This window comes from Sphaeramia orbicularis, chromosome 17, assembly GCF_902148855.1.
Source record: "Sphaeramia orbicularis chromosome 17, fSphaOr1.1, whole genome shotgun sequence".
Classification (NCBI taxonomy): domain Eukaryota; kingdom Metazoa; phylum Chordata; class Actinopteri; order Kurtiformes; family Apogonidae; genus Sphaeramia; species Sphaeramia orbicularis.
The window spans coordinates 43209996-43227586 of NC_043973.1; positions in this window are offsets into that span (position 1 = coordinate 43209996).

The window sequence follows — 17591 nt, forward strand, 5'->3', positions numbered from 1 at the left end:
TCCATATTTTAAGACTGAAACCACTTTTTTCCCCTTTTTTTCCTTTATTATTATTATTATTATTATTATATTTTTTTGTTTTACTTTTTTAGAGGAGAAAAAAAGAAACAATAAAGACTGAAACCGCTTGCACAACTTATTTTAATTTGTACAAAGAAATAAGATAAACTTGTATGATTGTTTTAATAAAATAATTTCCTCAAATAAAATAGACTTGTAGAAAAAGTGTCTCAAAACGAAATTGAGCAACATCAAAAATTTTACATTTATCAAAAAAAAAGATTGAAAATATAAAACTTCATATGCCTAAAAAAGAAAATCCTTCACTTTTTAAATAAGGTTCATCAAAAAAAAAAAAAGAAAAGAAAAAAAAATACATCATACACCTTTTCAAACGGGGGGGGGGGGGGGGGTACTGTTTACCCTCAAGGTCTCTTTTTAAGGGGGAAATTTATTTTTCAGATACCTCTTTTTAAATAAATCACAATCTCCTTTTTTTTCCTACAGTGGATAATTTTTTGGGCTATTGCCCCTCTGGGTCACCATACAATATTTGACCAGATTTAGTCAGACTATGCTTATTTCTATTTTTCAGGAAGCGTGTGAAGGCAGTTATTGAGAAAGAAGGAGAACACATAGAATAAAAACATTTTCTATTATGTCAATTTTCTTGTGGCAAATAAATTCTCATGACTTTCAATAAAATAATTGGTCATACACTGTCTTTCAATCCCTGCCTCAAAATATTGTAAATTTTGCTTCCCCACCCTGTATACACAACACAATAATACAAGCCAAGCATGGCTTATGCAACATTTTCCTCTACAGAAAATTTAAAAGACCTAGAAGTTGTCAAAATGCTAACATCAGTATAAAATGAAAAGGAAAATGCTTAACTGTTTAAGTACATATACGAGGCATTTTACTTTTTCACTAATTGGAGTCAACTGGAGTCGGACGTGGCGGCATGCGGCAGAGGATTAAAAGGCAAGGCCGTCAGAGGATTCCCCTTCCAACTATCATCCTTACCAATGCACAGTCCATCCGGAACAAGATCGATCAGCTACAGACAAATGTCAACTTCCTCTCGGAATATAAGAATGCCTGTCTCATTGCCGTGACGGAGACGTGTTTCAAACAGTGGGATCCACAATCAGATCTGGACATTGATGGCTTTGGTGAACCACTGTGACTTGACAGAGACCCATCAGAGACTAATAAATCACTGGGGGGGCGGACTTTGTTTATTTATTAATAAACAATATTGTAAGACAGGCGACTGTGTGGAGTTTGCATATTCTCCTCATGTCTGTGTGGGTTCTCTCCGGGGACTCCGGCTTTTCCCATCATCCAAAGACATGCACTGATAGGTTAATGGGTTAATCTAAATAACCCATAGGTAGGGATGTAACGATTACCGGTATAAAGATAAACCGTGGTAAAATTGCCAAAAGTTAGTATTACCGTTTAAATTCTAATTCTCATGATAACCGTGTTTGATTACTGCACTTCTCCGGAGAAAACGCCTATGTAATGTAATGATCTGAGTACGGAAACTGAACCCAATTGCAAGACCTGGAGACAGGGTGTTTGTTTGTTTGCCTGTCGGTTAGCAAGATAACTCAAAAAGTTCTGGAAGGATTTTGATGAAATTTTCAGGAAATGTTGATACTGGCACAAGGAATTTTGGTGGTGATCGGGGGAGGGGGAAACTGATCTACCTTCACGGAGGTCTGCGCTTTTCTAGTTCTTCCTTAGACATCCATGTCTCAAAACAGGGGTGCCGCTACCAATTGTGGACCCCATGAATGAAAGGTAAACGTTGTGGACCCTCTTATAAAATTCAGTACCTTGTCAATCTGTTGAAGCCGGGGGGGGGGGGGGGGGGGGGGTTATGTATGTGGGGGTGTGGTCCATATAATAATAATAATAATAATAATAATAATAATAATAATAAACTTTATTTGTATAGCACCTTTCATACAGAAATTGTAGCCCAAAGTGCTTCACATTGATTGAAAAAATACAATATTAAAATACATTAAGATTTGATTATACATCAAGAAATAAAACGAAATTTGAGAGAAATACAATGAAATAAAAATAAATATAAAAACAGCGCACATTAAAATATTTGATTAAGCATAGAATTTTTGAAGTGCAAGAAATAAGATGAAATTTGAGAGAAATACAATAAAATAAAAATAAAAATAAAAGCAGCGCACATTAAAATATTTGATTATGCATCGAATTTTTGAAGTGCAAGAAATAAGATGAAATTTGAAATACAATAAAATAAAAAATAAAAACAGAAATACAATAAAATAAAATAAAAATAAAAACCGCACATTGCTGGTTCCTGAATTGTGACCCCATTTTTATCTCCTTTCAAAGGCTGATGAGAATAAAAATGTTTTTAATTTGGTTTTAAATATATTCAGTGAACTGGCTTCTCTAATGTCTTTTGGAATTGTATTCCATAACTTTGGTGCATAGTTAGTAAAGGCTGCGTCCCCCATTTTCTTTGTAATATTTCTGGGAGTCGCTAGTAACCCTGCGTTTGATGACCTCAGTGTTCTAGTTTGTACATAATTGATCAGTGAGTTTGCAATGTAACTTGGTCCGGTTCCATTTAGAGCTTTATACGTGAGGAGTAGTATCTTAAAATCAATTCTGTAGATCATATATAGTGTAGTCATATATAACGTCACTTACGCTAGCATGAAAACAAAACTGAAACTTCGTCTGACTCCCGACTTCTATGCCTCTTCTCTATCTATTATCCAGCCGATCTTACATGAAATTTTCACTGGATCCACTGGACCCCCTCCACTCCTCTATGGGCCCCCCAGAAATACTGGGCCCCAAGAATTTGTCATGTTTACCCTCCCCTCCATCGGTACCCCAGTCTCAAAAACAAAAGAAATGAAGACATGGTTACTGATTTTACTAGTAAGCCTTCTCCTCTCCCCCCTGCCCTTACCCATGGACAGCCTGTGGAAGTTGTGGAAAATTACAAATACTTTGGTACAATTCTTGACACCAAGCTAACATTTGATGCCCACATTGGTGCTGTTTGTGCAAAGCCCCACCAGCAGATGCACTTTTATCAGAAGCGCCAAAGTTTTAATGTTGACTCTGTTTTTATGAAAATGTTTTATTGAGTCTGTTTTAACGTTTTCCTTTATCTGCTGGCTTGAATCACTTACTTTTAAAAATAAAAAAATGCCCGGAATACATTGTACGGGCGTGCAGCAAGATCGCAGGCATAAACCTCCAGGAGCTTTCCTCCCTCTACAGAGTGAAAGTGGTGAAAAAAAGCCCGATCGATCACTGCAGACCGTAGTCACCCTCCGTCTGCTGAATACAAAATGTTGCCATCAGGACGCAGATACAATCTGCCCAGGTGCAGGACAAACAGACTGAAGAACTCATTCATACCTGTTTTTAATAGTATTACATAACACCCTCGGTGTATTTTTCATTTTTTTATTAGTGTTTGTGTGGATTGTTGTTGTTTTTTATGTTTGACTTACTGCTGGCTGTAAAATGAATTACCCTTCAGGGATAATAAAGTACACCTTGACCTTGACCTTGACTCTCAGATGTTTTTTAGATAAGAATGATGAAGATGTTGACTAAAGTGGGGACAGATTGTTCCAAACAGCTCCTTGATATTTCAGTAAATATTGAGCAACAGAAATCTGGCGGTACAGAAGACGAAAGTCCTTAGATCGTCTTGTGGAATAATTGAGAATGTCTGAAGGACATTTAAGAAGTTCTGGAAAGGTCATGAATTAAATTAAACTATTCATACATGAAGACACAGGTCTGGTCAACATTCACATAAAAAAAAATAAATAAATAAATAAATCATACAAGTTTTACATCACCAGAGGGAGAATGTGAGACCGAATTAATAATGGGTCAATAATGTAAAGTGCTTCGGGTACCTAGAAAAGAGCTAAAGAAATCCAATCTGTTTTATTATTTTTATTATTACATTTTGCGAAACAAGGAACGGATGAATCATTTCTCTTATTAATGCCAATTATTCTCAAAAATTGCTTTTGGATTAGAATTAAGGTTGATATAAGTGGGACAAGTCAGTTAATATTACAAGAGATAAACATTACGTGCAGCGAACTTTTAATCCCCCTCGGCCAAATATAGTGTAATATTCTGTTGAAAGTGACTGCCCTATAATTTAAATTAGAGTGTCTTTGTGTAAAATGTATTACATACATATTTATATTTGAAAGTACTCAGATACTATAATTGCACAAGGATATTTGACCTTGAAAAAGTAGGTCAAGGTCACTGGTTTTCAATAGGCTTGAAGGTTTGTCCCAGAGTATGAATTTGGAAAGAGTAAAAATTACACTAAAGTTATTAAGAGTCAAAGGCAGGGGTCTCAAACATGCGGCCCGGGTTCCAATCTGGGCCGTGGGATGAAATTGCAAAGTCCAAAAATTCCACAGTGAAGGCTGTGGAACTCATTTTAGTTCAGGTTCCACATACAGACTCATATGATCTACACTAAAATAATAGCATAATAACCTACATATTTTCTTCTCGGTTTGATGTGAAAAAAAATATTAAACTATGCCTATAAATAATGACAACTTCAAATTTTTGTCTTTGTTTTAGTGCAAAAAATAACATCAAATTATGAAAATATTTACATTTACAAAATATCCTGTAACAATAAAATGTGAATAACCTGAGCAAATATGAACAACCTGAAATGTATAAAGAAAAGCACTAATTAAGCAGTAATTTTAACAATTTTCTGCCTGTTACTAAGTGTTTAGTGTCTTTGTCAATCAGATCCAAAATGCACATGTATAAATGAAAAGTTGAGGCATAGTATTGTTAAAATTGCACTTATTTTTCTTAAGAAATTTCAGTTTTTTCAGGTTATTCACATCTATTTTTGTTTGGATAGTTTATAAAAGTAAATATTTTCATAATTTAATGTTTTGTTTTGGGTTTTTTTGCACGAAAACAAAGATACAAATTTGGAGTTGTCATTATTTATAGGTTATGATACTATTATTTTACTGGTTCGGCCCACTTGAGGTCAAATCGGGCTGAATATGGCCCCTGAAAGTAAATGAGTTTGAGACCCCTGGTCAAAGGTGTCATACTTGTTTTAGTTCAGGTTCCACATTCAGCCCAATTGTGGTCTCAAGTAAAATAATAGTGTAACCTATAAATAATGAGTCTAAATTTAAATCAAAATCTTATTGTAAAAAGTCTGTATTGGATCAAAAACAAATCAGTATCGGCAAAACTAATCCCAAAAAAAAATTGGATCAGAAGCAAAAAAAATCCAGATCGGGACATCACTATACATAACGTCACTTAAGCTAGCATGAAAACGAAACTGCAACTTAACATGTCCATGTCCAACTCCTGACTTCTGTGTCTCTCTTATACAGTGGATCTTGCATGAAATTTTCACAACTTCTAACCTGTATCCCCTGGACCCCCTCCACTGCTCTATGGGCCCCCCAAAAATGCTGGGCCCCATGAATTTGTCATGTTTACCCCCCCTTATCGGTGCCCCAGCTCCATGCCAAGATGCATCCACAGTATAAATTTGGTGCAGATATGTCAGTGTGTTCTTCAGATAATGCGATTATGTCATTGAATGGACAGACAGACGAATGGACAGATGACAAAACGATTACAATACCCCTTGGCTGAGGGGTAATAAACCATTTAGTGCCTAATAAAACCATCAGTAGTATCGGAAAGACAGAATTAGCTACAGCAGTCTGATAAACTACACGTGTTACAATATTCAGACGTACTTTCTGACTGAATAACTACACTATAATAATGATAACCGTGATCATTTTGGTCACAATAACCGTGATATGAAATTTTCCTATCGTTACATCCCTACTCGCAGTACAGAACGTGTATGATAAGCCCTGGGGTGCCACTACCAATTGTGGACCCCATGGAAGGTAAATGTTGTAGGCCCTTCAGAAAAGACATTATCTGTAAATCTGTCGTCGGGGGTATGAATGTACTGTAACAACTGGAGGTACAGGGGTGCGTTTCATAAGTGCCATAACAACCGTAACAGGCCTGAAAACCAAAGTAAAACTTAACTTTGAACATCTGACTCCTGGCTTCTATGCCTCTCTTTTACTGCGGAGCTTACACAAAATTTTCACAACTTCTAACTTGTATATCCACTGGGCCCCCTGGAAATGCTGTGCCCCATGAATTTATCATGTTTACCCCCAGGCTATTACTGGGGTTTTACAAATCTGAAGAAAAATAAGTGATGAAAGTCAAACGCTGCTTTAAAGCTGCAGATGACTTTCGTCGACTTTCACTACTGCAGCTGCGTGGAGGTCTGCTTCCCACAATGCATATCGCGCCAAATTTCCGAAAATGCCTGAGCTGCTACCACCTCTGTTTGTAAAAAAAAAATGGTTTGTTTATGGTGGAGTAGACTTCGAAATTGTTCACCTTGAAGGAAGAGATTCAGGTGCAAAATCACGAAAAGACTTATGCATTCGTGATATTTAAGCTATGACATGAGTTTTACAGATTTGATGAAAGTCATACGCAGCTTTAAAGTTGAGGGTTATTATATCCGAAACAGAGAAAACTAAAGAAAAAGATTCTTTTTTTCTGCAAAATATATCATCAGCTAAATGTAAAATAAGTGTCTTCATCCACTGTCATTGATCCAACTCCATGGGTTTTACTGGTGAATCAATGTTGTAGAAGATGACAGTGTTTCCACGGTAACTACGGAGCCTCTGAACATCCAAACAGGTCATATGTGATGACCATGAAAAGATGACAAACTGCATTTTACACAAATTATTTACATGGATTGATAGAATAAGTGGATCAGCAGGTATGAAACATTTTATATCTATGAATGGTTTTGGTCATCGGTGGATGTTTGGGTCTTTCTGGGTTAAGGGAAGTCCTCTCTATACCTCAATAGTTCATTAGGGTCATGATTGTGAAAAGTTAACCATGAATCAACATGAGTATATCTCTGTCCCCATTTTTCTGAGGACAGGATGACGTCTCATGTCAAAGAACTGAAAGAATGTTTATTTAACCGTTTTCCTTATCCATTGACAGAACAAAATGTTTTCAGTGGTCTATTAAACCTTTATAGGGCACTCATAGAAATGCTCTGAAATTTAAAAAAAAAATTCAACCTTAGTGTGTTATTGGAGGACATAAGATTTTATTATGTTTGTGAAATTTTTCAAAATTTGTTACTGTTATGTAGAAAATCAAGGTCAGTGAAGTTACCATATTTGGTTCCTTACCCGTAAGTGGCAAAAAAAAAAAAAAAATCCAAGAAGTATGGAAGCCGAGAACAGCCGTGGATTTCTGTGTTATTTTAATTCATTATCTCGAGATAATGAATGAATGAATTTGTTACCTCAAGATAACAAAGATCGTTTTCTTGAGATACAGAATTAATTCATTATTTTCTAATAGAGAACCACAAAGAACTCAGATGCGAGCAGATACCACTTCCTCCACATCGCTGCCTTCAAGAGCTGTCGCTGTCATGTGCTGTACAGAACAGAACACACACTCCACGACAAGTTACCGGTAAGTTACAGTAACTACAAGTTCTGTACTGCGTGTTTAACCCATAAAGACCCAGTGCTACTTTTGTGGCAGGTCCCAAATGAATTTTTCTCTAGATTTAATTTTTCTTAAGTGATTTATCTCTATTTATTATAATATTATCCTCTGTCTGTTTGTGTTTTTAGGTGAAAATCAGGTATTTCCCTATGTTTAATTCTCTGATCATGTAGATGTTCATAAAAGCTCATATTAAAGTTGAGGGTTATTAAATCAAAAACAGAGAAAACGGAAGAAAAATTGACTTTTTAAACAAAAATATCAATAACTGAACACAAAAACAAGTGTTTCCATCCACTGTCATTGATCCAACTCCATGTGTTTTACTGGTGAATCAATGTTGTAGAAGATGTCGTCCAAATGCCTCTGAACGTCCAAATGGGTCATATCTGATGACCATGAAAAGATGACAAACTGCATTTTACATCAGTTACTTACATGGATTGATAGGATTAGTGGATCATTAGGTATTAAACATTTTAGATCAGTAGATGCTTTTGGTCGTCTGAGGCTGTTTGGGTCTTTATGGGTTAAGGTTCGAGGGGATGTATGTTAATCTGAACAGATGAGAGTTTGGCCAAGTTAACAAACGAACATCTATCCAGTTGCTGTTAGCTACTTGCTAACTTGCTAAATTAACGCTCATGGACATTTTACTGTCAGAATCGCAACCTAACTTTATGTTGACGTTATCGAACTGACAGACACCAGTCGGGCTTTTCTACACTGACCTTTGTAGGCTAATGTTAATTTAGCAGGATGTGTTATGTGACGTTTAATCAAATGTTTATTTATTCCCTAATAGTGTTTTGTGTCCTATGTGCTGTATTTACGTTATGCTTAGTGGTACAGTACAGTGCGTTACAATCGTCAACTCAAAAGCAGATGTGGCTATTAAATAAACTGGAACTATAAGAACTGTTTTGTATTTACAGTTAATGAAGGGTCAGCAGTCAAAAGGTGAACTTTTTGGCAGCTGCTAACAACCACCCTATGATTACATTGACTTGTTTTTTTTAACTTTACAGATCACCATGGACCAGTTTCTGTCTGAGAGAAAGCCTTGAGAGAGAGGGTCGAACACAAAAGTAGGGATGTAACAATTACCGGTATAATGATAAACCGCGGTAAAATTTCCGACGGTTAGCATTACCGTTTAAATTCTAATTACAGTCTACTCTCGTTATACCGCCAACTTCTGTTCACGGCCAAATTGGCGGTATAGCGAAAATGGCGTTACAACGGGTTGCGTCCATAATGTGCATGTCTTTACTATATGATGTCTATGCTGCCTCCGTTAACCCGTTCTAATTGCGTTTCTAAATAAATCTTGATTCTGTTATGTTGTAAGGGATCATTTAAAGTGGGGAAACATTTTAAGCATTATTATACCGTGTCGGGAAATGACACCCCATCATCTTGAGGCTTTGGCTTAATCCCACGTCCTCTTCCCGACATCCTGACCTACTGAGTGTTCTGCGATAAATGAACGGTGGCCGTTCCGTAGACCTACTCGTAGCTTGTCGCGATCAGCGTCTGGCGCGTTTGTTTCAGTGCATTGTTAAAATTTATGTGTACTCGATGGCAATCACGCTGGCGGTATAACGGTCGGGAAATCAATGGTATAAGTGTTGTTTGTGCATGGAACTGGGCTGGCGGATGGCGATAGGCGGAAATGGCGGTAGCTAATGGAATAATGCATTGGGGATTTTTGTGCAATGGTTTTGGTCGGCGGTGAGCGAAAATGGCGGTATAACAGCGGGCGGTTTAACGAGAGTAGACTGTATTATGATAACCGTGTTCGATTAGCGCACTTTGAAAATCACAGTGATGCTCTTTGTTTCCTGGTCAAACAGCGGCACTCCAGGCGTGCGTATGCAGTTTGTAATGTTTGGCCTCTGAAAACATGGTGGAAGGCACCTGCATGGACAGAGCTCCAGAGTTTGGGGATAATGGGCTCCCGCACGGACCTGGTCCGTCCGATTACGTGTGCATGGACCTGGGTCTGTCCAAGCGAGCGAGTGCGCGGACCTGGTTCGTTCGAGCGCATGCACAGACCGGTTCCACGCTACTGTAAAACCCTTCCCGGCCCCCGCTGCTTCAGATCCTCATCCAGCAGAGACCTGTCCATCTCCTTTTTTTCCTACTCAAAAAAACATTCAGGAATCAATAGGAGACTTGATAAGGAATTGGATTGGTAAACAGACTCCACAATAACATTAATATTGATAAAATCCTATTAATTTCCGCCCCTGGTGCAGATATCTCTTATGGTCATAAGGTGCTATCTTTACTGCACATTTGTATGTTTGATGTTGACATGTTAATATTTTAATGTTTCTGCCACAGAAAGTACATTGTGTGTGTTATTTATTTGTTTTTGTTTTTTCAAAATACAACTTGATTACATTATTTCAGTGTGTGTATAAGTAGTTTTTGAACATTTTGAACACATTACAACAATACCACAATAACAATGATAATGTTATGACCCTGGGTCATAATTTGTCTATTTATCTGTATATGTATATATGTTTTCTGTTTAGTGTGTGTGTGTGTGTATTCTCCCCCGTCCTGTAGGTGTGCTGTGCCCTTTTGTGTCTGTTTGTTGCAGGTTGCTGATTGGTGGAGCATGATTGCCCGGCCCTTTAAAAATGGCCCTGGAGCTTCCGTCCTCTCTCTCTCTTGCCTCCTGCCAGCTCTCAACCCTGTGTTCATGTGCGTGACCGTCAGTCTTCGTGTGCTCCTGAGAAATTCGATTGTTTGTATTTGTAAATAGTTTTTGTTAAATTGAACCTTTTTCTGGTAGGGGAGGTCGGCTCTTTTGTTTTCTCGTTTTCTCCTGTTTTTTTGGTTAGGAAGTTTAGGCAAGTTTGCTGTATTTTATTTCGTGCATTTATTTTGAGTAGGTAATTTAGTTTAAACTTCACAGAAGATATTTTGTTTGTTGTTTTAGCCGCTCCCTCCCCTAACCCTTCCTTAATTGTTGAGCAAAATATTGAAAATAAATATTGTGAATTGTAGTTTTTGACTGACGTGTGTGCTTGGGAGCTGGGAGGGGACAAAAGTGAGCCTATTATGTTCGCCCTGGTGAACCCCTAGGCCGGGGCGTAACAATAACCATGATAATTTTGGTCACAATAACTGTGATATGAAATTTTCCTTGTATGGTTTTTGAATTTAAAGATTATTCTAGTAACTTATTTCTTGTTTGATGAATAACTCATAAATAACTGCATACAAAAGATTTTAAAAATTCATGAAAAATTTGAACTTTGACCTACTTTTCCCAAAATGTAATCTCATCTATTCTGGGTCACTGGCAGTCTATAAACGCAATTTGGTATGAATTCAACCAATAGTTTTGCTGCTGAAGTGTTAACAAACAAATCGAACCAAAAACAATACCCCTTGCCTTCCCTTCAGGGGGTGGGGGTAATAAATACAACAAGTAAATATAAAAAATACAAGAGAAACACATTAAAGGTGAAAGGGACATGTATTTTAAAACATTAGAACATCCCTTTTAGAACATTAAGACAACATAAATGCTAACCCAGACACCTGTCAACATCCACATTATCCCTTTGAACATCATTCCTTAGATTAGTACCATTACTTCATGGTACCTAACACCGTGTTTCCACTATGTGGAACCAGCTCGACTCGGCTGGGCTTGACTCGGTATTCCTGGAGACCATTTCCATGACAGGATACTACTGACTTTCTAGTACCTGAACGTCATAGCGATGCGGCACATTATTTCCGTGTCGTCTGCTCAGAGAGTTGCTGAAAACTCACTCGTTGCGTGTTGTCTCATCTGAATTTTTACGTCGGCCACCAAAGACTGAATCTCCTCGACCGACCATGGTGTAGTTACCTCCGCCAAGGAGGTTATGTTTTTGCCAGGGTTTGTTTGTTTGTCTGTTTGTCTGTCCGTTGTGTGCAACATAACTCAAAAAGTTATGGACAGATTTGGATGAAATTTTCAGGGTTTGTTGGAAATGAGATAAGGAAGAAATGATTAACTTTTGGGGGTGATCCGGAAGAAATCCTGGATTCTGGATCACTTTGAAATTTTCGTTAACATTGTGGTAAATGGGGCCAAAATTTTCATTTCCCAATATCTCGCTTAATTATTGACCAAAACTCATGAAATTTAACTCAGGAATTGACAATGGGGTCCTCTATCACATTTCAAAGGCTGATCCGGATCTGATCCAGAAGGCGGATTTTATCTCAATTTATATAAAAAATGGGGGTGCCCTTACTTTTTGGCCTACTGTGCCTTTAATATTAAAGGTAGAAATTTCTGACAAGCGCCATCATGTAGCTCAGTCAGTTCCGCATCGGGAGTATGCCACCGGATTTCATGTAGCTTTAATACTTAAGGAGCTAGATCCAGAAGAAAACCGCCATTACGAGAAATGTGATTTTCGTGAATAACTACTGAACTAATAAGGATATAATTATGAATCCAGTTGCTAATGGTATGTTTTCATGGTCAAGGAATCTTAAAATATAGGTCAAATAAATATGGGACTAATATTTATGGTGGAAATCACAATATGGGGGAATTGTGCAAATCTCATGCAATTTGACTCAGGGATTTACAATGGGGTGTTCTATCAAATGGCAAAGACTGATCCGGATCTTTCAAAAAGTTATGGACAGATTTGGATGAAAATTTCAGGAAATATTGATACTGGCACAAGGAACAAATGATTAAATTTTGGTGGTGATCGGGGGGGGCGCACTGATCTGCCTTGGCGGAGGTCTGCGCTCTCAGAGTGCTTTTCTAGTTTTGGGCTGTTATCATGTGGATTAACCTACCACTATATTTACAGTCAACTTCCGTATCTGTTTTTTGTAAAACAGCAGGTCACAGAGAAAACTGTCTGACCAATCAGTGGTCTGCAGTGTTATACGTCACGGTTTAGTATCGCTTGGAACCTCGGCGGAGGTGATACCAAAAAACTAGTACCAGGCACCAGATTCCAGGTCCTTTTTCGTAATGGAAACGCAAAAAGGCCGAGCCGAGTCGAGTCGAGCCAGTAACCAAAGCAGTTACAGAGGTGGACCTTACAGACTCTGTAGACTACATTTAACCCCTCACTGTCGCTGTCACTGTTTTGTAATATATGCAGAAATAACCAAAAATAGTCACTTGCCTGATAAAGGGTAATGACCCTGTCTAGCTAACAGATGTGCAAAAAGCATTAAGTGATTCCTCTTCCTTTCTATTTGGGGCAATAGATTCAAGACAAAATAGCATCTGTTGTTTTGTCATTTGTCTTATTTGGAAGCACTACATTACTAGTCCTGAAAAGCAGCTGGGTCTATTCAGTAATGACAATACGCCACAGTATGATTGGGATTCTCCAGGCTCTGCTCTGTCATGATAGAGAGCCTTTACACTCAGCACAGATAGGTAAATATGGAGAGAAAACAAAAAAAAAACAACTTGTGAAGGCACCCAAAACACAAGCAACTATTTTGGCTTTTCTTAAGCACACAGTAAATATAGCAAACAAACTATGCATCATTTAGCACAGCTAAAAAAAATAAAAAATAAAAAATACAAATCCTTTCAAAGAGACAACGACACAAGGACAGGGAAGATATGGGAATTAGTGCATGAATTATATGAATTATGTTGTAACAGTGTCATTTTCATGATGTAACTGCCATGCAACAGCAGTTAAATGCAGTATAAAACATAATCAAAAGCACAAAATCTACAAGTGCATTTCCTAATTACTCTTCCAAGACATAAACGTATGAGATCACAAAGCTAAAACACCACAATATTATAACAACACTGCATTTTTGTTGACAAAAAAACACACATGCAGGGGTCAACCTCTGCAAACCGAGACCTTGACCCATAATGAGGACTGTGAGAAAAAAACAACTGACTTTAACAATGACCTTATCTGTGGTCATAAAACTTTTTTGCAGTTATGAAAGAAATGACATGTTGTTGTGATTAGTGATGTTACCGAAGTGTTAAGTTGGTTTAGTTTCCTCGTTCCTCCTTCCAGACGACAAAGGCTAAAAAAATTCCATTATTTGTGTTCTTCACTATGACACTTTTTCATTAGTCTAGGCCAAGGTTATTATCGTTGACGAAAACTAATGAAATGACCAAAACTAGAATTGAAAAAACATTTTTGTTAACTCAACTAAATAAAAACGATAATTAAAAGAAAAAAAATTATAACTAACTGAAGCTGTATTGTGTGCTTACAAAACTAACTAAAACGTATAAAAATTATGGATCAAATTCCCTTCGTTTTCGTCTTTGTCAATGTCGAATTGATACAAAAGTGATTTATTTCCCTCTAGCAGTTTTAGCTAGCGGCACCATACGGTCCGTCACTTCTCGTCACTTATCATTTAAAGTCGTCTTCTGGTCTCCACTCTACCTGGAAACATGGAGACTAAAGTTGGGAGAAAGCAGCAGAGTCCTGTCTGGGATTTATTTAAATACGATGGTGAAGAAGATAAAATATATGACAAAACTAAAATTAATACTAAAACTAAACTAAAACTAAGCATTTAGAAAAAAAAAAGAAAACTAATAAAAACTGGCAAACCTGCTCTAAAAACGAATTAAAACAAACTGAATTAGAGAAAAAAACAGTCAAAACTAAATAAAACTAAACTATGATGAAAAATCCAAAACTATTATAACCTTGGTCTAAGAGCACCTGTCAACAGTCTAGTTTCCAAACAAACAGATTAGAGCCGCACAATATATCATTTGAGCATCATCATTGCGATGTACGTGTGCGCAAGAGTCACATCACAGGTCCTGCAATGTAGGAGGCAAATGAACTCAACGTGTTCTCAACTAATTTCAAGGGTACCTGACACACACTGCACGCAGCGATCCACCAATTACAATCTTTCTTAATCAGTTTGGAGTGAGTTGCTGGTAACAACATTGAAAAATGAGCAACGAGCAAGCGAAAATCACCGCGAACAAAGACTTGGTGCCAAAAAGAAGAGCAATGTCAGTTATCTGGAATTATTTTGGCTACAAGAAGGATGAAACTGAAACACGTATTCTGTGTCGATAGCGTCTCGCACCTGTTGTAACAATGAGAGGTAATGCAACTTATTAGTTTGACCATTTACATCGGCGCCACACAGTTATTATATCCTCCTGAGTATTTTTTCATATCGCAGGGTTAAAAAAATTGCAATGTCAGTTTTTTCCAATGTCATGCAGCCCTAAAACAAATACAATAATGTCAAACTCAGTTTAGTTCAGGGGCCAAATACAGCCTGATGTAATCTCAAGGGCCCGACCAATAAAATAATAACAGTGAAAAAAGTACATTTACATCTACAAGAGACTGAGCTCATAAAATCGTGTTGTATGTCACACCAGTTCTTATTTGGCCTGGTATACATATGCATTTTTGACCTTTCATGTGTTATTCAACACCATTTGAGCGCATGTCATTTCACACCAAGATCTCCAGTTCACATAACCCTAACCCTCAGTGCGTGGAATTTGACGTGGCATGAACGTGAATGTAAATAACATGAAAAAACATGAACGTTCAGACAGCAAGTCTTAATGTACAATTCAGATTTTTTTGTGAAATCCGATTTTTTGTGTGCTCATTAGGGCTGGGTATCATGGCCAATTTCCATAATCTATTCGATTTCGAATCGTAAGGTTCTAAATCGATTAATCACGATTCAATTTGATATCGATTCAAGTCACTATTAATTGATTGATTCAGAGTAATTTAGTGATACCAAAGTACAATTTTGAGTTGTAACCTGATTATTTAAGCACCGCAGTCATGCAACACATCAATACTGGTATCAATATTGATATTAGAAAGGAAATAAATATGACATTTCAGCAGTAAATTGCTGAATCTGCTCTTAAATAATGAACGGCACAGAAACACTGCCATGTTTGTACAGTGGCTAAGAACGGACTTCGTCACCTTTATTCTGTTTTATGGCTGGAGGCAACTACTCACTGGGGGAGGGGTGCGCTCCGTTATTGTTGGCCGGAGCGGGTCTGGGGGGTGCACGCACTCCGTGAATGTTGGTCGGGGGGTAGCATAGCGGTCGGACATTGTCGCTTTCCTCTTCCTCTAACTCCATACTCAGCCATGGGTGATGGTATGGATCCAAGTTAATATTCCAAGAACAACCGGCTTCTGTGACTCGCCACACGGGCACTTCCTTCACGCTGCGGGTTCAAGTTTGAGGCCGGAGGACCTCCAGTGGAGGGGGTTTTCCCACCGCATCTTTTTCGTGAGCGAGACCAAGTCTTCCCCAGGGGTTCGCAAGACGGAGCTGCCCACGGTACCGCGTACTCCCGGTCCTGCTCTGAAAAATCGATCTCATCCACTATAAATCGATTACGAAAAATTAAAATGAAATCGATCTAAGATCAATTAAATCGATTTTTTTACCCAGCCCTAGTGCTCATTCATTTTACAAATTAAATGCGACTTCTATCACTTCTCTGTATGAACTGAATGCGACCCTGAAGTGACCCGCACGTGCAAAAGAGGTCCTGACGTAATACGTGACCACGCAGGCACGCACTGTTTACGAAAGTAAATATGGAGGCATCTCGTATCGGCGTGTGTGGCACTGATAAAGTTTCTCTACAACCTAAGTCAGCACCATTACAGTCAAATAATTTTAAGTAGAAGATTAAAAAAGAGGAGAGCCAGGTTTTTTGTGATGGCCTTTTGTGGTGCAATGGGTGCTACGTCTGTACAACGGAGTATTTGGATGTGGAGTCGGGGTCAGGAGTGGTGGGATGGTGATGTTAGCGGCTTCACTGACACAGACTTCATTCATAATTTTCGAATGACAAGAAGAACATTTAAATATATCTGTGGCCACCTCTCCGTAACACTCTCACGACAAAACATTCATCTCCGGGATCTATATCTGTTCGCAAGCGTGTTGCAGTCGGGCTGTACTGGCAGTTCAATGACGTAAAGGTCGGATAAATGCGATCTGGCCATTCAGACTGACGTCGCATTGCAAAATATCCGATATGTATCAGATTTTGGGCCACATATCAAAGAAGCCTGGGTCGGATTTGAAAAAATGGGATTTGTGCCATTCAAAATGTCTTTAACAGGTCAGATACAGGTCAAATAGCGGCAAAAAATCAGATTTGGGCCACATTTGGCTGCAGTCTGAATGTAGCCTAAGTCTAAGTCAACATGAATTGCCTGGTTTTCTCTAAACTCAAATAAATTAGTCACAACAGAGGTATTTCAGCCGAACCACAAAGAGAATCCGACTGGGACCCAAGTCTGGCAGCAAACTGCGCCATTAGATAAGAATACATTACCTTTGTCTTAAATAAATAATTTATTTTTAAAAGTTTTAAGTGGTGACACAAAGCCCTCCCATACAGTTTTAAAAAATCACAACGCATGCGACACCGATGAGAAACAACTTGACGCTTTTGTTCCAGTACATGGAATAACCAGTCCTGTCTGTTTAATTACTGAAAAGTCAATTAAACATACTAAAGGATGTTCAGCATTCATGATAAACAACACTGCGATATTCAAGATGATTAATAATGTATTTTTTTCAGTCATACTTAGAGCAAGAGACAGAAAACATTTACCTGGTTGTGACTGCGACTGTGAAATGATCCTATATGATGCAATGGAAGTTTTACATGAGGGTTACCACTAAGAGAAACATCCTTGACATGCAGATACAGATCTCCTGCACGAAACAAAAGCAAAAAGGCTATGACCGACTTACCTATAGGGCTCTATAGTGGCTGCAGTAAATACTTTAGACATAAAAATGACCCCATTAGCTACAATAGGCTTCACATTGCACATATTTGATCAAACACCTACTACTACTGCATGGATCTGTAGCTGCTATTCTTCTATTCTCAACCCTTTCATTGTCTTTCCCTC